At 48.7% G+C, this 22,210-nt stretch overlaps 1 protein-coding gene across 1 annotated transcript in view; it reads right to left on the minus strand.

Annotated features, from left to right (window-relative positions):
* The window catches only part of FHIP2A (FHF complex subunit HOOK interacting protein 2A), a 1,458,394-nt gene that overhangs the window by 628,712 nt on the left and 807,472 nt on the right, over positions 1–22,210 (minus strand). The gene's annotated exons all lie outside the window — the stretch shown is intronic.

A 22,210-nucleotide genomic window follows, 5' to 3' on the forward strand; every position in this document is an offset into this window, starting at 1 on the left:
CCGTAAGAAGAATATTTCTTTGTCTGCAAAAAGCAATGGTGGGAGCCAGGAATTTTGTGAAAACTCTGGGAGCAGTGGATAAGCCAAAGGGAAGCGCAGAGAACTGAAAGTGCAGTGATCCCCCCTTAAACGGAGATATTTCCTGCAAGATTCCCTGACTGGGATGTGTATGTAGGCCTCTTTTGGGTCTAGGGTGGCTAACCAATCATCCTTGGAGAGCATAGGTAGAAGTTGCTGGAGGGTGAGCATTTTGAATTTTGGTATCAACAGGAAAGTGTTTAGGATGGATAGATCGAGGATGGTGTACCAGGTGCCCTCTTTTTCTGGGTACCAGGAAGAGTCTGGAGTAGAAACCATCGCCTACCTGTTCTGCAGGAACATGCTCTATTGCCCTCATCGTGATCAAGGAAAGGACGTGCTTTTTGGCCTCTGCCCACTGGTTTGGGGGAAGATCTGGGAACCCTTTTGTGGTTGGTAGTGTGTGGAAATAAAAATTTGTATCCCTGGGGCACTTTGTTGAGGACCCAGCTGTCATTGGTAATGGTGGCCCAGGTGCTTGCGTGGAAGGAGACCTTTCCTCCTAGGGGCAGGAGCAGGTGGACAGAGGGAGGGGGTGGAAGCGTGAAGTCATTGTGAGTTCTTACCATGAGGGGGTGGGCTTTGCACTCCCTGGTTTTGAAGAGGAGGAACTCCATTGCTTAGATTTCTGCATTCCCTGGGGCTGCTGTTTGGGGGGGGGTGCTTCCCTGGGGTCTGGGCTGAGCTTACCTGGAGGGGGCAGGAAAGGACCAGTGCTTGGAGGGGCAATGCCTACTGAACCTCTGTAGCTGGACCTGCAAGAAGTCTTTAACTGTCTGCATAGATTCAGCTTTTTCTTCCATTTTTTTTAAGACTTCCTCTGCCTTGGTGCCAAATAAGTTGCCTTCGTGCAGTGGTGCGTCCAATAATTTGGATTTGACATGGTCTGGCAAGGGCTGTTCCTTTAGCCAAGCATGTCTTCTAAGGACAGATCCAGTGACTGCTGCCTGCAAGATGCTTCTAGGACATCCAAACCACATTGTAAGGTGTGCTTAGTTACTTGACTAGCAGAATGCATCAACTCTTGTAAAAAGAAGTTATGTCTTACCATAACGTTCCATCTGTATTGTTGATCCTCATTCAGTCATTATGCCTAGGTATCGGTTCCAACCTCGGAACCGAGCGAGCCATCTTCCAAGCTCGTGGCCACAAACTCTCGAGCTAAACTCTTACCCACAATTCCCCTCTCCCTGTTACCCCAGATTGAGGTTGCAAGTCAAAGGAAGTAGAGGCTACCTCTGGTCAAATAATCTACTGGAACAGGATGATGAGACCACTATAAGCCTGAGGAGAGGGAAGGAGGGAGGGTCGTAATGACTGAACGAGGATCAACAATACAGATGGAATGTTATGGTAAGACATAACTTCTTTATCTGATATTGTTAATCCTCATTCATTCTTTACTCCTGGCACAGTGTCTCCCAGCTACCTTTATTCCTGGGAGGCTCTCATGGAATGGCATTCCTGAGCACCATTGAACCAAAAAACGCTCTTCCTCTGGAGGCCAAATCCAATTTGTAACAACTGATGAAGGTATGGGGTCGAGCCCAAGTTGCAGCCGCACAAATGTCAGGTAAAGAAGCTCTAGCATGAAAGGCAGCAGAAGTTGCGACTGAACTAGTGGAATGAGCCCTAACTGCTGTAGTCAAAGGATTATCGTGAGGTTTGTAAATAAATGTTACACAGTTCGACTTTCAGCTAGAGCGTCTTCTGCGTGGAGACATGCGTGAATGGGCGTACCTTCGTTGAAGGTTGTGCGTCAGGGCTGGCAACTCGGCACGTAAAAATCAACTGCCAATCATTAGCGGACCGGAGTTCTGCTGTGGCGACTCCTAACCGGGAAAAGCCGAAAGACACAACAACAACAGTCTTTTAACCATTTAGCCAATGTGACCTTAGAAACAGCACATCCAAGTCTAGGACCAGAATAGGCCAGGAATAATTGATCTGAATTGTGAGAAGTCTTAGTTCTGTCCAGATAGAAATGAATTTGCCTGTGACTGTCAAGGGTATGTAGACAATACTCTCCTCTGTTACAATGATTGGGAAAGAAAACTGGCAATTCAATGGATTGGTTTAATGGACATTTCAGAGATCACTTTTGGCAGGAAGGATTAGTCCTCAATGACACTATCTTTATAAAAGATTAAGTAAGGCTGTTTGATGCATAGAGCTTCAAGTTCAGAGATATGTCTGACCAAAGTAATGGTGACCAAGAACAAAAAGTTTTCCAAGAAAGAAACTTGAGGTCTCATGAAAAGGCTGGTTCAAAGGGAGCCGCAGTCAACGCTTGTAGGACTAAAGACCGATCCCATAGCTTGCTATGTTCTCTAAAAAAGAAGTTATGTTCTTACCATAACGTTCCATGTGAGTTGTTCATCTCGCCTTTGTTCTTACACACGGGTTCGGAGCCGATCCCTCGGCTCCGAGTCAGCCACATTCCAAGCTCTGCGTCTAAGAGAAGCTCAAGGCACAGTCCCTATCCCATGATCCCCTGCTGCTAACCCTCAGATCTAGTTTGCAAAGAAACCAGACAACAAAATATACCTGCCTACACATGCATATGCACCAAAATTACCTATACACGTAAATACCTAAAAGGAAATGATAGATACAGGCAAATATGTTATACCTGACTGACTATGCACGCATACATAGACACAGGCAGTCACAGAGAACCATGAAAAAGACAACCAGCCACGAGTCATACCTGTGCCTCCAGTACACGGAGGGGGAAGGAGGGTGGGAGTGTAAGAACAAAGGTGAGATGAACAACTCACATGGAACGTTATGGTAAGAACATAACTTCTTTATGTGAAGTTCGATTTCGCCACTTGTTCTTACACACGGGTAGCGTCCCCAGCACCCTAAATCCCTGGTGGCTCATGGGAGAACATTCCTGAGAACAGTGGAACCAAGGGAAGCCCTGTCCCTGGAGGCCCTGTCCACTTTGTAATGAGTAATAAAGGTATGAGATTTGGCCCAGGTAGCCGCAGCACAAATGGTATCTATAGGTAAATGAGCCGCATGTGCCAGAGAAGTAGAAACAGCCCTACTAGAATGAGCTTTAACTTTGAGGGGAGTAGGCTGATTTGAAGATGAATAAACTTTTAGTTATGTACTTACCATAACTTCGGATGTATGGGATCCATCTCGCCTACATTCATAACAGATGGGTTCGGAGCCGATCCATCGGCTCCGACTCGGCAACTAATACACTAGCACGAAGTCTCTCATTGGCTGGGCTACTCCCTATCCCAGGATGCACTACACCTGCTTCCCCAGATCTTGTTTGTTCGCTTTCATACATCCATGCAAACACAGAAAAACTAGTAGTCACTATAACCAACTAAAGTTCTTCAAGAAAGATCACCAAAAAAAGGACTACAGCTCCTCTAAATCCATGGAAGGGGAAGGAGGGTGGGTACTTTATGACCCAAAAGTTATGGTAGTACATAACTAAAAGATGTAATGGGACTACTACTAAAAGATGTACAGGTCCTAGCCCTAATCCGTAAGAAATGGTTTTTCAGCTTAAAGGTAATGAAAGAAATGTATAAATATGTATAAGAATTCAAATAGTACGCACAGAACATACCATAACAGTAGATGTCATACTGTCACTGTTGACATACAGGTTTTCATTAGGTGATGTCTGTCCAGGGTACAAAAGCTTTACCTTCCCTAGCCATATGTCGGACATGTGACCTTAGCTTGTATGCATCAGGGTATACAGTTAGACGTACAGAAGAGCACCTCAGACTATCTCCAAGCCAGCTGGTCAGCTAGGAGGGACATATATCCCCCCAGCAGCAGAAAGTACAGTTGTGTACACTTACAATAAATGTAGATGTTCGAGTGTATTCACTGTTGCAGTCATCACACTTGGGTTATCCTGCCAGGGGTAGCCCTCAGTCGGCCCGAATACCAGAGGCTTAGTATTTCTGTGTCAGTTGCTGTCACTCCAGGACTGACGTCAGGATGTCAGTGGTACAAAATCAGGCAGCCAATGTCATTACATCAGTTTTTCTTGCCCCAACTGTCAGGAGCCACCAAATAGGGAGCTAGGTTATGGTGGAAGAACACCACCTGTAGAAAGTAAATACTAAAACTTCCCTGTAAGGAGAGAGAGAGAGAGACCAGGGGGATGGGGGGGGGGGTAAGACTGCAACACTGAATACACTCAAACATCTACATTTATGTTGTGTACACAACTGTACTGTTCTTCGTGTTTCACTGTTGCAGTCATCACACTTGGGTTGATTCCCAAAGCTGAAGAACGAGTGGAGGCAGTCAAGAAGCCTGGGGGCTGGCTAGGATGCCCTGCAATACTGCGGTGGCAAAGCCTGCCCTGGATTTGGAGAAGATAGGCAGGTGGCAATGCTTGGTGAAGGTATGAACAGAAGTCTGAGTTGCAGCCTCCAGGATGTCCCTGGTGGGGACCTCTCTGAGAAAAGCTGCAGAGGTGGAGGTTGCCCTGGTGGAATGTGCCCTGACACCCCTTTGGAGCGGTTTCCTGTGCTGCTTGTAGCAGAAGTGGATGCAGTGTGCTATCCATTTGGAGATGGTTTGTTTGGATATGGCCTTGCCCTCTGCTCCTGCGGCACAGCTGACTAACAATTGATCAGTCTTTCTAAATGATTTAGTCATGTCTAGGTAGAATCTGAGCTGTCTGTGCACACCTAGAGTGCAGAATCCTTTCCCCCTTGTTTTGTGGGTTAGGAAAAAAAGGTGGGCAAATGAATGGATTGGTTGAGAGCCACACTGGATACCACTTTTGGCATAAAGGATGGGTTAGTCCTCAGGGAGACCCTGACAGCGTGGAAAAGTGATGAAGGGCTCCATAGCCATTAGCGCTTGTAGTTCAGATACCCTTCTAGCTGAAGTGATGGCCAGAAGCAAGGCTGTCTTCCAAGAGAGGAACTTTAACTCTGCTGATGCTGCTGGTTCAAAGGGGGGGCAGGGTGAGTTTTTCCCAAAACAAAGTGGTGGCTCTGTACTGAAATGAGTAGAGATGGCAGAGGCATGAATTTTAATGGAAGAGAAGGACAGACATGTGTAGTAAGGTCAGCCAGGTAAAACAGGATGAGAGGTAGGGAGGGCTGTGCAGTTCCGACTCCCTTAGCTTGGACCCAGGTGCAAAACCTTTTCCACTTGTCAGCACAAGACTTTCTAGTGCTAGGGATTTGGGCCCCATAAATCGAACCAGGATGCACTACACCTGCTTCCCAGATCTTGTTTGTTGCCATACATCCATGCAAACACAGAAAACTAGTAGTCACTATAACCAACTAAAGTTCTTCAAGAAAGATCCCCAAAAAAAAAAGGACTACAGCTCCTCTAAACCCGGAAGGGAAGGGGGGGGGTATTATGAATGTGAGATGGATCCCATACATCCGAAGTTATGGTAAGTACATAACTAAAAGATGTAATGGGATCCTATCTCGCCTACATTCATAAGATGGGACAGCGCCCTAGCACCTAAATCCCGGGTGGCTCATTGGAAAACACTCCTGAGAACTGTGGAACCAAAGGAAGCTCTGCCTCGAGAAACCACATCCAATTTGTAATGAGAAATGAAAGTGTGGGAGAATTCCAGGTTGCCGCAGCACAAATATCATCTATTGATAACTTGGGTGAAAGGCTACAGAAGTAGCCATTGCCCTGGTAGAATGAGCCTTGACTGAAAGGGAAGCTCTTTGTTAGCCTGTGAATAAATAAAATGATACAATCTCTAATCCATTTAGATATGGAGGTTTTGTTACTGGTTGACCCAATTTGTTCATTGCAAAGGAAACAAACAATTGATTCGATTTCGCCTGAGCGTTCTATTCAAGTAAAAGCAGTTGTCTATGACGTCAATTGATGCAAGGTATATTCTGCGTTATTAGAGAATTCTGGGAAAAACACAGGGAGTTCTATAGTTTGTTGAATACAGAAAGAGGAGGCCACCTTTGGTATAAAGGAAGGGTTTAATTTCAATGAAACTCTATGCTTGTGAAAAATCAAATAGGGAGGATCAGAACAAAGGGCCTGGAGTTCTGAAACTCGCCTGGCAGAAGTTATGGCCACTAAAAAGGCCGTTTTCCAAGACAGAAATTTTAAATCACAGGTAGCAGCTGGTTCGAAAGGACGGGCAGTTAGGGCAGCAAGAACCATATTCAAGTCCCAAGGGGGGACAGGATGAGATAATGGAGGCCTAAGGAGCCACGCCCCTTTAAGGAAAGCCTTACAAAGTTTGTGAGACATCAATGAAGGTTCAAATGAGGCATGAAAATTAGAGATCGCCGCTAGCTGAACCTTAATGGTAGAAACTGAAGAGCCCAACTGAAAAAGGGAGGCCAGAAAGTTTAGAACCTCCGATACTGGTGCAGTGAGAGGATCTATACCCCGTTCCTGAGCCCAGAAGGCAAACCTTTTCCATTTACTGGAATAAAGTTTGATAGTGGAAGGTTTATGAGAAGAAGACAATATGTGGACCACGTCCGGAGAAAGAGTATTGTCTCGGACTAAGGATGGAAGTGGAGTAACCATGCTGCCAACTTCAAGGACCTGAGAGACGGATGAAGCCGTCCTGACTGATGAGTCAGCAGGTCTGGCACCGGATCTAGAAACCATGGACCTTCTATCGCATGCCTCTGTAGGAAAGGGAACCAAACTTGATGAGGCCAGTGCGGGGCAATCAAAATCATCTCGCTCTCCAGGTAAATGGCCTTCTGTATCACCCTCGGTAGGAGGGGAAATGGTGGGAAGGCGTAGAGAAGACCGGGGGGGCCAAATGTGGGTCAGAGCGTCCCTGGGAATCTGTCCCTGAGAAGGGAACAGCGTAAAGAACTCTCTGCATTTCGCATTGTGAGGGCTGGCAAACAGGTCGCAGCAAGGAAGACCCCATCTGTCGAAGATTCTCGCAGTTACTCTCTGGTTGAGGGACCACTCGTGGGGTAAAAGAATGGTCCTGCTTAATCTGTCCGCAATCACATTGGATTTCCCCGGTATGTGTGTTGCCATTAGAAAGTGGTTGGTAGCTACCGCCCAGTGCCAAAGTCTCATGGCTTCTCTGCACAGTGGGTAAGACCTGGTTCCACCTTGCTTATGTACCACACCACCGACATGTTGTCGGATAGGATAGTAATCGGGCCTTGTGGGAGAGCGTGATGGAGAGCTTGGAGTACCAATAGTACCGCTCTCATCTCTAGGACATTGATATGCAAATGCATTTCCTGGGTCTGCCATGTGCCTTGGACCGACCTGTCCAGGTAATGACCCCCCCACCCTACCTGGGAGGCGTCCGTAGTCACAGTGGCAACGGGACGTTGAGGTATAAAGGGTCGCCCCTGGTCGAGATTGGATTGGAGAAGCCACCAACGCAGATCTCGACGGCAACTTTCCGTGATCATGATTAAATGGTTCAAGGGAAGTTCCTGATAAGACCATTGAACCGACAGTAGCCATTGTAAAATTCGCATGTGAAGTCTGGCCAAGGGAACTAAAAGTATGGTTGACGCCTTCGAGCCCAATAGTTGTAGAATCCGATGGGCCGGGGCTCTTAGTAGAGGAAGACAGGATTTGACTTGATCTTGTAGGACCTGAATTCTTGCTGCCGGTAAAAAAGCGCGCATTCTTTTTGTGTCTAAGTCTGCCTATAAAATAATCGCTGAGATGGCTGTAGTACAGATTTTTGCCAATTGAGCGTAATCCCTAAGAAACGCCCAAGGTGAGCGGGCTGAGCGCCTGGAATAGTAGATGCTCGGAGGTGGCAGTAAGGAGCCAGTCGTCTAGATATGGAAACACTTGGAATCCCAGACTTCTCAGATGAGCAGTTACCACTGCCAGACACTTGGTGAACACCCTGGGGGCTGTGGTGAGACCAAAGGGCAGTGCTCGGAATTGGAAATGACTGACTCGAGGAGCGTAAGTGTCTCCTGGACTCTTGAGCTATCGGAATGTGATAGTAAGCGTCCTGGAGATCTATGGAGCACATCCATGCATCTTTTTCCAGCAAAGGAAGAATAGATTGAAGAGTGACCATTCGGAATGTGGACTTTTTTACAAAACGATTCAATGAACTGAGGTCCAAAATGGGCCTGAAGTCCCCTGTCTTTTTTGGTACCAAAAATAATCTTGAGTAAGTTCCTAATCCGATCTGGTCGATGGGGACAGGCTGGATGGCTGCTTTTTCTAGCAGCTTTGAAACCTCTAATGCTGCCTGATCCCGCTGACTGGGTGGTACGTCCGGGATTTCCCTTAAAGAAGGGGGGGGTTTGTGGAAGGGGATGTTGTATCCTCCGGTAATCCGAAGCACCCACTGATCGCTTGTTATGGATTCCCAAGCTTGTGGGTGCGCCAAATCGACCCCGACTGGCTCGGAGATGCACAGTCGGGCAACAACTCAGGGTGCTGGTTGTATGAAGAACCACGAAAGGAATCGCGGTCTCCAGAGTTACGGGGCCTCTGCCACCTCTGGGGCGTCTTCCAGAATTTCCCCCCTGCCTCTGGAGGGAATCACTGGGTGGAGTAGGGAAAGACTTTGAGATTTTCTGAACCACATTTTCCCTCCTCTCTGGGCCTTGGGGTAAGGCCTAGAAGGAGGAAAATCGGGCCCCAACGGCAGTCAAAGTCTTGCCCTCCTGCTCCCGAGTTAGTGTGTCCTTCACCTTGGGTCCAAACAAAGATGACCCATCAAAGGCGTCGAAGGAAGACTTGAAGGCCTCAGCGAACACAAAGCGTAACCAGGCGTGTCTCCTGAGGGCAACGCCTGTTCCGTTCTACTCGCCTTCGCCGCATATGAAATGAGCCTTATGGACGAGTTAACAATAGAAAGAGGGTAGTCATCTGAGCGCAACAGTGGGCCAGCCTCAGGTAGATTACCAACAAGGGAGTCATTTAGCTCTTTGAGGAGATCCCTTTGGAGCCTCGTAAAATGACATAAGTAGTTCAGCGACCGTGGCAAAGGCCGCTGAAGACAGGGTACGCTTCCGTACCTATCCATGCTCCTGGAATCCTTGTTAGGAGGATGAACAGGCGTTGAAGCCTCTGCCACGTCCTGCTGTGTGGCAGAAGCCACCACCAAAGCATCTACAGGCACACCCTTTGTGAGAAATTCCTTCTGGGGGCTGACAAAAATTGGGCCTCGCAGGCACCGGTTCCACAGAATCAGGGTGTTCCCCCCTGAGAAACCAAATCAAGGAGTTCATCGGGCGGAGACACCCAGGAGGCGGAAGGCTGGGCCCCAAAGGCCTTGAGGAAGACTGACTCCTCAGCTGAAGGGTTTTGGCTTGCCAGTCACTCTCTGTCTCAGAATCTCCAAGATATCTGAGAAGGAGATATCATCCGAAGATGATTTGGGAGACCCTTCTCATCGAGGTCAGTATCCGATGTAACAGACTCATCTTGGGAATCTACGTGCTTCCTCTTACACATTTCTTCCGTGGGGTTCGTCCAAGCAGTTTCGGACGGACCACCAGGAAGGAGGAACGATGGGGTATCCTCAGGCCCGGGGCCCGCTGCCGGGAGCTGCAACACAACAGAGGCACCAGTCTCCAAATCTAGGGACGGTGAGGTAGAATCTTGCTGAACCGGCAAAGGCATGGCCAGCGCGCTCCTCATGGCCTCAAAGGCCGGACCTCCAGAATCCAAGGAGGTCACTGGTCTAGAGGCCACGATGGCACTGGGAATTCCAGCAGCCGATGCTCCGAGAGGAAGACTAGGCACCGAAGCACCCAAACCCAAAGTGTTCCTCTCGGGCCCGGCTGAAGAAGTCGCAGTACCAAACCCTGAACCGGAGGACAGGGTAGGAAGCAGTCGGAACCGAGAGACCTCAGGGGTATCTGCTCCGACCGTATGGCTCCGCTTTGCTCCACCACCACCGGCTCCAACGGCTCCAAGGAGGTTGGAGGAGGAATCGAATATGTTGGAGGGGATCGGCTCGCTAACTGTGCTGGAGCCGAGACCAATTTAGTAAAAACTGGAGATTGGAATAGCCTCTGTATTACCCTATCCAGGTCCGAATCAGAAAGTCTCGATGATTTAGAGGAGGTAGACAATCTAGAAGACTTTCCTCTCGGCTCCGAGAGAAGGGGACCGGCTCAACGGCTCCAACGCTATCGGCGCGGTTCCACCACAGCATGGACCACCATCGGCGCCGAAGAGTTCTTGAGCCGAGGGAAGAGTCTGAGCTGCACACCTCCACCGCCCGAAGCCATTGGAACCGATGGAGGTGATTCATCTCGATACTCCAACCTGCGGCTCGAAACCAATGGAGCCGAGGCAGGAGGTATCGAGGCAGACTCGACCGGCCCCGAAGTCAGTGGAGCCGAGGAAGAAGAAGTCAATTTTGGCTTTTAGTAGCGGCTCCGACGGACTTGTCGGAGACTCTTCTTTGGAAGCAACAGACGGATCCCAAGGCTTCCTCAAAAGAAGGTTTAATAAGCCCTTTCAAAATTAACTTGTTCTTGCGTTCTTGAAGAACTCTAGAGGAGAACGCATGACAGACGCTACAAGTCTCTTGCAGATGTTTCGGCCCCAAACAATAAACACAGACTGAATGACTGTATGTAATGGACATTTTATAACTGCACCGAGTGCATTTTTTAAAGCCTGACTTTTGTTCCTTAGACATAATACAGGCCCTTCAACAAGTAAAAGTTTTATAAAATTCCTGACTCTGCCACAACAAGTATAGCACTATAACAAATTGCGCCAACTGAAAAGCGCGAGACACACTGGCGAGAGTACTGAGGAAAAAAAGTTTACCTCACAACAAACAGTCACAGACAAAACAAGTGCAACGGCCCAAAGCCCTCTAATTTAAACGGGCTTGGCCCGAAAAACAATTAACCAAAAAGTTAATTAAGTTGATAGCACTCAAAGGTAGGGCAAAGGCCCCCTATCTGAGATGGCTGGCAGTTTTGCAGCGACCCAGCCCAAGGTGAGCGTGGCTGGCGCCTGGAATAGTAGATGCTCGGAGGTGGCAGTAAGGAGCCAGTCGTCTAGATATGGAAACACTTGGAATCCCAGACTTCTCAGATGAGCAGTTACCACTGCCAGACACTTGGTGAACACCCTGGGGGCTGTGGTGAGACCAAAGGGCAGTGCTCGGAATTGGAAATGACTGACTCGAGGCGAGCGTAAGTGTCTCCTGGACTCTTGAGCTATCGGAATGTGATAGTAGCGTCCTGGAGATCTATGGAGCACATCCATGCATCTTTTCCAGCAAAGGAAGAATAGATTGAAGAGTGACCATTCGAATGTGGACTTTTTACAAAAGCGATTCAATGAACTGAGGTCCAAAATGGGCCTGAAGTCCCTGTCTTTTGGTACCAAAATAATCTTGAGTAAGTTCCTAATCCGATCTGGTCGATGGGGACAGGCTGGATGGCTGCTTTTCTAGCAGCTTTGAAACCTCTAATGCTGCCTGATCCCGCTGACTGGGTGGTGCGTCCGGGATTTCCCTTAAAGAAGGGGGTTTGTGGAAGGGGATGTTGTATCCTCCGGTAATAATCGAAGCACCCACTGATCGCTTGTTATGGATTCCCAAGCTTGTGGGTGCGCCATAAATCGACCCCGACTGGCTCCGGAGATGCACAGTCGGGCAACAACTCAGGGGTGCTGGTTGTATGAAGAACCACGAAAGGAATCGCGGTCTCCAGAGTTACGGGGGCCTCTGCCACCTCTGGGGCGGCGTCTTCCAGAATTCCCCTCCTGCCTCTGGAGGGGGAATCACTGGGTGGAGTAGGGAAAGACTTCTGAGATTTTCTGAACCACATTTTCCCTCCTCTCTGGGCCTTGGGGTAAGGCCTAGAAGGAACGGAAAATCGGGCCCCAACGGCAGTCAAAGTCTTGCCCTCCTGCTCGCACCGAGTTAGTGTGTCCTTCACCTTGGGTCCAAACAAAGATGACCCATCAAAGGCGTCGGCGAAGGAAGACTTGAAGGCCTCATAGCGAACACAAAGCGTAACCAGGCGTGTCTCCTGAGGGCAACGCCTGTTCCGCTCTCTACTCGCCTTAGGCGCATATGAAATGAGCCTTATGGGCGAGTTAACAATAGAAAGAGGGTAGTCATCTGAGCGCCAACAGTCGGGGCCAGCGCCTCAGGTAGATTACCAACAAGGAGTCATTTAGCTCTTTGAGGAGATCCCTTTGGAGCCTCGTAAAATGACATAAGTAGTTCAGCGACCGTAAGGCAAAGGCCGCTGAAGACAGGATGCGCTTCCCGTACCTATCCATGCTCCTGGAATCCTTGTTAGGAGGATGAACAGGCGTTGAAGCCTCTGCCACGTCCTGCTGTGTGGCAGAAGCCACCACCAAAGCATCTACAGGCACACCCTTTGTGAGAAATTCCTTCTGGGGGCTGACAAAACTTATTGGGCCTCGCAGGCACGGTTCCACAGAATCAGGGTGTTCCCACGCCCTTGAGAAACCAAATCAAGGAGTTCATCGAAGGCGGAGACACCCAGGAGGCGGAAGGCTGGGCCCCAAAGGCCTTGAGGAAGACTGACTCCTCAGCTGAAGGGGTTTTGGCTTGCCAGTCACCTCTCTGTCTCAGAATCTCCAAGATATCTGAGAAGGAGATATCATCCGAAGATGATTTGGGAGACCCTTCTCGTCATCGAGGTCAGTATCCGATGTAACAGACTCATCTTGGGAATCTACGTGCTTCCTCTTACACAATTTCTTCCGTGGGGGTTCGTCCGAAGCAGTTTCGGACGGACCACCAGGAAGAGGAACCCGATGGGGGTATCCTCAGGCCCGGGGCCCGCTGCCGGGGAGCTGCAACACAACAGAGGCACCAGTCTCCAAATCTAGGGACGGTGAGGTAGAATCTTGCTGAACCGGCAAAGGCATGGCCAGCGCGCTCCTCATGGCCTCAAAGGCCGGACCTCCAGAATCCAAGGAGGTCACTGGTCTAGAGGCCACGATGGCACTGGGAATTCCAGCAGCCGATGCTCCGAGAGGAAGACTAGGCACCGAAGCACCCAAACCCAAAGTGTTCCTCTCGGGCCCGGCTGAAGAAGTCGCAGTACCAAACCCTGAACCGGAGGACAGGGTAGGAAGCACAGTCGGAACCGAGAGACCTCGAAGGGGTCTCTGCTCCGACCGTATGGCTCCGCTTTGCTCCACCACCACCGACTCCAACGGCTCCAAGGAGGTTGGAGGAGGAATCGAATGTGTTGGAGGGGGGATCGGCTCCGAAGCTAACTGTGCTGGAGCCGAGACCAATTTAGTAAAAACTGGAGATTGGAATAGCCTCTGTATCACCCTATCCAGGTCCGAATCAGAAAGTCTCGATGATTTAGAGGAGGTAGACAATCGAGAAGACTTTCCTCTCGGCTCCGAGAGAGAAGGGGACCGGCTCCGAAACGGCTCCAACGCTATCGGCGCCGGTTCCACCACAGCATGGACCACCATCGGCGCCGAAGAAGTTTTCTTCGGAGCCGAGGGGGAAGAGTCTGAGCTGCACACCTCCACCGGCTCCGAAGCCATTGGAACCGATGGAGGTGATTCACCTCTCGATACTCCAACCTGCGGCTCCGAAACCAATGGAGCCGAGGCAGGAGGTATCGAGGCAGACCCTTCGACCCTCGGCCCCGAAGTCAGTGGAGCCGAGGAAGAAGAAGTCAATTTTGGCTTTTTAGTAGACGGCTCCGACGGACTTGTCGGAGCCGACGATCTTTTCTTTTTGGAAGCAACAGACGGATCCCAAGGCTTCCTCAAAAGAAGGTTTAATAAGCCCTTTCAAAATTAACTTGTTCTTGCGTTCTTGAAGAACTCTAGAGGAGAACGCATGACAGACGCTACAAGTCTCTTGCAGATGTTTCGGCCCCAAACAATAAACACAGACTGAATGACTGTATGTAATGGACATTTTATAACTGCACCGAGTGCATTTTTAAAGCCTGACTTTTGTTGCTTAGACATAATACAGGCCCTTCAACAAGTAAAAGTTTTATAAAATTCCTGACTCTGCCACAACAAGTATAGCACTATAACAAATTGCGCCAACTGAAAAGCGCGAGACACTGGCGAGTACTGAGGAAAAAAGTTTACCTCACAACAAACAGTCACAGACAAAACAAGTGCAACGCCCAAAGCCCTCTAATTTAAGCGGGCTTGGCCCGAAAAACAATTAACCAAAAAGTTAATTAAGGCTTGATAGCACTCAAAGGTAGGGCAAAGGCCCTCTAACTTAAACGGGCCTTGCCCGACTGAGAAAAATAAATTACCAGAAGACACTCAAACACACAAAATATATCAAATAATAAGGAATAGCTGTTAAAACAGCTGTTTGGTTAATATAGACAAGAAACCCCCAGGTCAAAGACCAATAAAGGTAAAAAAGAACCACTTAGCTCCAGCCAAGTCGAGACCACGTCCAGCTTGTAAAGCGGCAAACGAGATCTGGGGATGCAGGTGTAGTGCATCCTGGGATAGGGAGTAGCCCAGCCAATGAGAGACTTCGTGCTAGTGTATTAGTTGCCAAGTCGGAGCCGATGGATCGGCTCCGAACCCATCTGTTATGAATGTAGGCGAGATAGGATCCCATTACATCAAAGTTTATGCAGTCTGAAAGCCATTTGGACAGCGTGATTTTTGTAACTGCAAGTCCTTTCTTACTATCTGCATGAGACACAAATAGTTGGTCCGATTTTCCACCCGTTCCGAAGAAGACAGTAGTCTCCCCGGGCCTGGAACCATGGGTTCCGATCCAGAGGACGGAGCTGAACTAATTTGCGCCGAGGGGAAGAGTCGGAACCAAAACTTCAGTTCGACTCTCCCCCCCCAGAACCGAGGAGAGATTGTCGGCTCCGAGACCCCTCGCTGGGTACCGAGGGTGTCGAGGTCAGTGGAGCCGACAGCACTAAAGAAGGCTTCGGCCCCGGGGGATCAATGATCATCAGATCCTCGACTCCCGGCTCCGATAACTCGACGGGTCTCGAAGGAGGATCAACAGATGGGACAGGAAGGGCCTCAAACTTCGAAACCAACTGGGACGAAACCGCAATCAGTTTGGATAAGGCCGTGTTCTCCATCAGTTTGTGCACCACTCGATCCACATCGGTGTCAGACAGTCTGGAGGAACGGGTCGAAGGGGCCAAAGAGGTCACCGAGTGAAGGATCGATGAAGGGAGTATCTCTGACACTGGCTCTAAGACCTGGACCTCGACTCGAGGCAGCATCTCGGTGCTCGGCTCCAAGGTCTGTGGAGCCAGCAACCGAATCTTAGAAGAGGTACTGAGAGCCGATGACCTGGGCTCTGATACCTTTGAAGACTTTGACCACTTCGATGACTGGTCTGCCTTTTCCAATGCCTCCTGAAACTCCGGCTTCAGGAGACCTCTCTCAACCAGTTTCCTGCGTCTCTCCATCATCACTCTGCCACTAAACGAGTGGCAAATGGAGCAATCCTCCTGAAGATGGAGAGGGCCCAGACAGTAAACGCAGGAAACATGGTTATCAGTTACGGACATTTTCTGTCCACACTGGCAACGTTTAAAGCCAGATTTGGCTTTTTCCGACATTTTTAAGCCCAAAATAGCAAATACAACTATATGTACGAAGTATACAAAACTACCACTAACACACACTATAATAACTTTCAGTTAACTGGTGAAAGAAAAGGAATTACCAGTAAAAAATTCTGACAGAGCCCTGACAGAAAAAAGGAAAAATGGCCTAAGGCCTAGGAGCAGCCGCTCCCACAACAATCTAACACTAATTTAAAACAAGACACACACCAACACTACACTAATACTAGTACTATGTAATCCTAATAATAAAACTGAACAATTCTAACTATTTTAGTAAGATATATATATTTATATAGATATGAAAAAATATGAAAGATACTGGCCCGAGCTCTCGCTCGACGAGACCTGTTGCAGTGGCAAACTAGATCTGAGGGTTAGCAGCAGGGGATCATGGGATAGGGACTGTGCCTCGAGCTTCTCTTAGATGCAGAGCTTGGAATGTGGCCAACTCGGAGCCGAGGGATCGGCTCCGAACCCGTATGTAAGAACAAACGGCGAGATCGAACAACTTCACATAGGGGGTTTCAAATGATTAACGCCTTTTAGAAAAGTCTTGCATAATTTGTGTGACATAAGAGAAGAGTTATGGACACCACTGTGAAAATTAGATATCATGGCCACAAGAACTTGAATGGTAGAAGCAGACAGGCCAGACTGGAATAAACTGGACAGGTACTCCAGTACTACCGGTACTGGTGCTGAAAAAGGGTCCATCTCTTTTTCCTTCAGCCAAATGGTAAACCTTTTCCACTCGCTGAGACAAGTAGTTCTGGTGGAAGACTTATAAGATGCAATAAGAATGTCACGCACTGGGGAAGAAAGATCAGTCTGCCTGGCAATTACTGGAAGTGGAGGAACCAAGCTGTGAGCTTCAGGCTTTTCAGGTTAGGGTGAATCAGGTTCTGCGGATGGGAGTTCAAATCCGGAGTTGGATCGAGAATCCATGGTTGATCTAGCAGGTGAAGCCATAAGAAGGGGAACCAAATTTGCCAAGGCCAATATGGAGCTATGAGGATTATCTTGCTCTTCAACCCACGGGCTTTCTTCAGGAACTGGGGGATGAGAGGGAGAAAAGCATAAAGCAGACCCGAGGACCAATTATGGACTAGAGCGTCCCTGGGTGACTGTCCCTGAGGGAGAATCAGGGCGTAGTAATTGCGGCACTTGTAGTTGGTTGGGGATGCAAAAAGGTTGCAGCAAGGGAAACCCCAGTGGTTGAAAATGTCTGCCACTATAATTGGATTCAGAGACCACTTGTGTGGTTGCAGAATGCACTTGCTCAATCTGCCTGCTATCACATTGGAACTCCCGGGAATGTGCGTTGCTGCGGCGCAGTGGTGCAGCGGTTAACGTTGTCGCCTCACAGCAAGAGGTTCTCTGGTTCGATTCTCGGCTGGGGTGCCTTCTGTGTGGAGTTTGCATGTTCTCCCTGTGTTGGCATGGGTTTCCTCCGGGTACTCCGGTTTCCTCCCACATTCCAACGACATGCATCTGGAGCATTTCTCCCCGGGCCTCCGCTGAAAACAGGCTCTGTGGAACCTAGTCGGACATTCCCGGTCAACAAATGTTAAATAAATAAATAACTAGAAGAAAGCAGTTGGTAACCATTGCCCAGTGCCATATCCTCATAGCCTCCCGACAGAGTGGGTAGGATTTGGTTCCACCTTGTTTGTTGATGTACCAGACTACAGCCATGTTGTCCGATTGTATTGCAATCATCCCTGACGGAAGGAGGGGATGAAATGCTTGCAACGCTAGAAGCACCACCCTCTGTTCTAGGACATTTATATGCAGATGAGCCTCTAGGTCCGACCACGTACCTTGGACAGTCTTCCCCTGAAAAAGCCCCCACCCACCCCATCAGGGAGTCGTCCGTGGTCACTGTGGCTTTGGGCTGTTGGGGTGTGAAGGGGCGAGACCATTGCAACGGGTTCTGTGACATCCACCAAATCAAGTCTTGTCTGCATCTCTGAGTCACCCGAATCTGGGTTGAGAGAGGAAACTAAGGGGTACCACTGGGTGAGTAGTAACCATTGTAAAATCCTCATGTGAAACCTCTCGAGGGGGACAATGGTGATGGAAGCTGCCATGGAGCCCAACAGCTGGAGAACAGAATGTGCTGTCGATCTTTCCCTTGAGAGGATGGGTATGAGTTGTTTTATCTTTAAAATTCTGTGCTCCGGAATCGATGCCGTGCAGTTCTTTGTATCCAACAGGACCCCAATGAATTCTATGGATTGGGATGTGGATATGTTGGATTTTTGCCAGTTTATAGTTATGCCTAACCTTTCTGCAGTGTGAAGAGAGTATGCTAAGGCTTTTTCCAATAGATGTCTGGTGGGGGGCGGTGATGAGCCAGTCGTCTAGGTATGGAAACACCCATAATCCTTGCAGTCGCAGGTGAGCTGCGATGACTGCCATGCACTTGGTGAACACTCTGGGGGCTGTAGAGAGTCCGAAGGGCAGTACTCAGAACTGGTAATGACTGGCTCCCGCACGAAGTGAAGGAATCTTCTCGATGGTCTGTCCACTTTTATGTGGTAGTACGCATCTTGAAGATCTATAGAGAACATCCAATCACCTGCCTCCAAGAGTGGGAGGGATAGACTGTATTGTGACCATCCGGAATTTCTGTACCTCTACGAATTTTAGAACACTGACATCCAAAATTGGTCTCCAGTCCCCGGTCTTTTTTGGCACTAAAAAAAATCTTGAGTAGAATCCGGATCCTATCTGGTCTGGTGGAACTATTTGGTGACTCTTTTTCTGAGCAGCTTTGAAATATCTAATGCTGCTTCTACCCTTTGACTGGATGGAATGGCGGGTAAGCTCCTTAGTGGGGCATGACAAAGATTGAAGGGAATATGATAACCTCTGGTTATTATCTCTTGTACCCAAGAATCGGTGGTAATGGTTAGCCAGGCAGAAGGGTACAAAGAGAAACAAGACCCAACCGCTTCCAGAGGAAAGCAGTTGGGCCACTCTTCAGGAGTGCTGGTTGGACTGGCCAGAGAAAGAATGTCTGGAACCCTGGTTATGCGGACCTCCTCTGCCCCAAAAGGGGTGTCTTCCATATGAGTTTCCTCCTTTGACTCTACGGGAAAACTTGGCTTGTGTGTCACGGAAAGAACCGTTGGACTTTTTGTGCCACATCTTACCACTCTTCTGGTTTCTGGAGAAAGCCAGTTGAGGGGAAAAAATAGCGGACACCCACAGCAGAAAGGGTCTTACTGTCTTGTTCACACCTAGCCAGTGTGTCTTTAACCTTGGGTCCAAACAACGAAGAGGCTTCAATGGGAGCATTCAGAAAGGAAGCCTTGAAAGTTTCCACGAAATCACACAAGCGCATCCAGGCATGCCGACTCATGACTATGCCTGCACCCACTGCTCTAGCTGCTCCTTCTGATGTGTGAGAAATCAGACGCCTGGAGGAGTTAGAAATTGATTCAGGGGTGGCTAACTGTGAGGCCACTTTGTCCCGGACCTCATCAGACATAGCTCCGGCCAAGGTTTTAGAGAGCTCAGAAATTAAGTCTCTTTGAAGCCTGGTAAAATGTGCCATATAATTCAGGGACCCGACTGCAAAGGTCGCTGAGGCAAAGGTATGCTTCCCTAATCTGTCCAGCACCAGGGACTCTTTGTTGGGCGGGTGGACAGTCTGGCTTTCTTCCGCCAGATCCTTCTTTGTTGCGGCCGCCACCACCAAGGCATCTACAGGAAGACCTTTGAACCAGTGAGGCTCACTATCTGGAAGGGACAGGATTTTATCTGGCCTGCGGGGAATGGCGTCAACGGCGTTAGGAGCCTTCCAAGCACTCTGCACGATGAACTGGTCAAGGTCATCGGCAGGTGGAGTAACCCAAGAGGTAGGGGGCCGGGCACGAAAGGCCTGCAGGAACACAGACTCTTTTAGAGGGCCACCAGTCACCTCTCTGCTTAAGTATTTCGAGGATATCTCTACGGGATACCTCAGAGGGTGACCGAGGGGACCCTTCCCCATAATCAAAGTCTGTGTCTTCAATGAGGGACTCTTTGGGGAGTCCACATGCTTCCTCTTACACAAAATCTTGCGATGAACGTCCTCAGGGGGAGAATCTGGAGAAGACAGTGCAAGAGAAGCCTCCAGTGGGAGTGTGTCCTGAGGCCCTTGTACCGGTGTCCGCCAGAGGTGTCTTGTGTAAATTGCAGTCCAGAGGAGGACGAGGGCACTGATAGCACAGGATCGCCAACAGACGCGAGAGACTTCTCCATAAGCTGAAGGCTGTTCCACCCGAGGAGGCCACCCCCCACTCAAGCAAATCAGCCTGCTGACTCTGAGTCCCCGGATGGCTGTGAAAAACAGGAGCACGTACATCACAGCTAGCATCCAGAGCAGTGACTGGAGTGACAAGTCTCTCCTGCCACAAAGGCAACTGTGACACATTAGTGAGGTCCATGAAAGGAGCTGAAATGAGGGAAGTCTGTGCTACAGCAGGGGGCTTCAAAGGCAATGAAGGAGGAGAATAATTAGGAGTCCTTGGAGAAGGGTGATCACCTCCGAAGGAAGAGTAGTTCCTGGAGGGTTGGATACCTCTGGCCAAAAGCAATTGATCCACAAGGCACACCACATCATATTCCGAGAGGCTTTTAGTGGATCTCACAGACATAGCTGAAGGGGAGTCGGGTCTATTCAAGGATGCAGGAAACTCTGGGCCCACAAAGGGTTCTTTAGACCGTGCTAAAATAGGTGTCTGCACCAAAAACAACGGAGGCATAAAGGCTTGTACTACTGGTGTCTGCACAGAGGAGATCATCGGTGCCAAAGGTAAAGTCTGCACCGATGAGGTCGGTACTGAAGTGGTAGCTGGCACTAAGGTAGGTGCCAAAAGAGTCTGTGCAGAAAACGAGGTAGTTTGTACCGAGAGAATAGTCAGTGCCGTGAAAATAGTCAGAGCAGAAGCTGGTGTCGGAACAGTCAACGACGCCAGAAAGGTCTGCATGGAAGAAAAGGTCGGTGCCAATAAGGAAGTCTGAACCGAGGGGCCCCTCGGTTCCGATGGGGGTAAAGGGCACAAAACGTGGTACGGAAATAACGGGTGGTGCCGAAGGCTTTGGTGCCGAAGAAGGTCTCGGTTCCTGGTTGTCCTCGTTTACATCTCTTTTCTTATGGGAATTAGGAGGGGTTGAAGCCTCCGCTCCAGAAATAGCCTCTGAAAAGGAAGATTTAAGTAGTCCCTTTAAAATCAGCTTATTTTTCCTCTCCACCAAAGTCCTTTTAGAGAAATTGGCACAAATTCCGCAAGGCGGGTCAACAGTCAAGTGAAGCACACCCAAACAATAAACACATAATGCATGTGCATCCGAAATAGGCAATTTATGCCCACAAAACACACATCTCTTAAATCCCGGACTACCTTTTTTTCTCTGTCATGATAGGAGGAAGAAAAGGAAGGAAGAAGGTACCAACAATGGTACAAGAAATACCCAAAGGTAAAGCAGGAAAGAATTTACCAACGATGGTAAAGGAGTTACCTCACGGTAAGAAGAAAGAAGGGCTAGAAAAAAAACAAAAAGAGTTTCTAGATGCAATAGGGTAAGTGATAACTATTCAAAAAAATTAGAACACAAAATAACTGCAATACGATAAAGTATTATCAAAGAAGTTTACTTAGCACAAGAGAAGTGGCTTGACATGACTAAATGGCGATGCGGCAAGCAAAATCTGGGGTAACAGGGAGAGGAGAATTGTGGGTAAGAGTTTATTTAGCTCGAGAGTTTGTGGCTGTCACGAGCTTGGAAGATGGCCGGCTCGGTTCCGAGGTCGGAACCGATACCCAGGCATAAGGAATGAATGAGGATTAACAATATGAGATCTCTATTTTCTGCACAAGCGGGAAAGGAAGATATTTTTTGTTTGAGGAGTTCCATGGGTATACTGCTGATATTTCAGCATATGGAACTGATAAATTTAGTGCTCTAATAGCAAGTGTAGCAAAGGTGTATACTTTTTTACCCCATCTGTCTAATGCTCGGGAATCCCTATCTGAGGGGGTGGGATTCTTAGCAGATGTTGCTTTAATTCCTTTAGGTCCTTGAGAGATAACCTTGGGGTCAGCAGTAGGATTTCTGAATAGAAATTTGTGAGAGTCAAGAACTCTATAGTACCTGTCTGGTTTCCTGGGAGCAGGTGAGAGGGTGTCAGGAGTCAAACTGGATTCCATAAAAACATCATCCACAACATTCAAGACAGGATGAATGGCCAGAGGTCTGTGTTGTGGAAGATCTAGGAATTCCATGAGTCTCTTTTTTGACCGAGGGTAGTCCTGACATTCCCATTGGAAATTTTCCCTTAAGGTATGTGGGGTTTCCCCAAAGGAGAAGTCCTTGGGTGGAGAGGCTGAAGGGATAGATTCCTCTGCATCAGAATCCTCATAAGCTGAGAGGGGTTGCATATCTTCATAATCAGATGCATCAGTCATCGGACTCCTGTTCAGATAAAACTACTGGGGAAAAATCTCTTTCTTTTGGAAGGGGTAGCCTGGCTTTCCCTGATAAGCATCATAAGGTTTTCCAACATTTTAAGCATCTGAGACTGAGACAAGGAAGCAGGTGCCTGAGATTGGGTC

This window comes from Protopterus annectens, chromosome 14.part0 (genome assembly GCF_019279795.1).
Source record: "Protopterus annectens isolate FY-2018-M chromosome 14.part0, PAN1.0, whole genome shotgun sequence".
NCBI classification, from domain to species: domain Eukaryota; kingdom Metazoa; phylum Chordata; order Ceratodontiformes; family Protopteridae; genus Protopterus; species Protopterus annectens.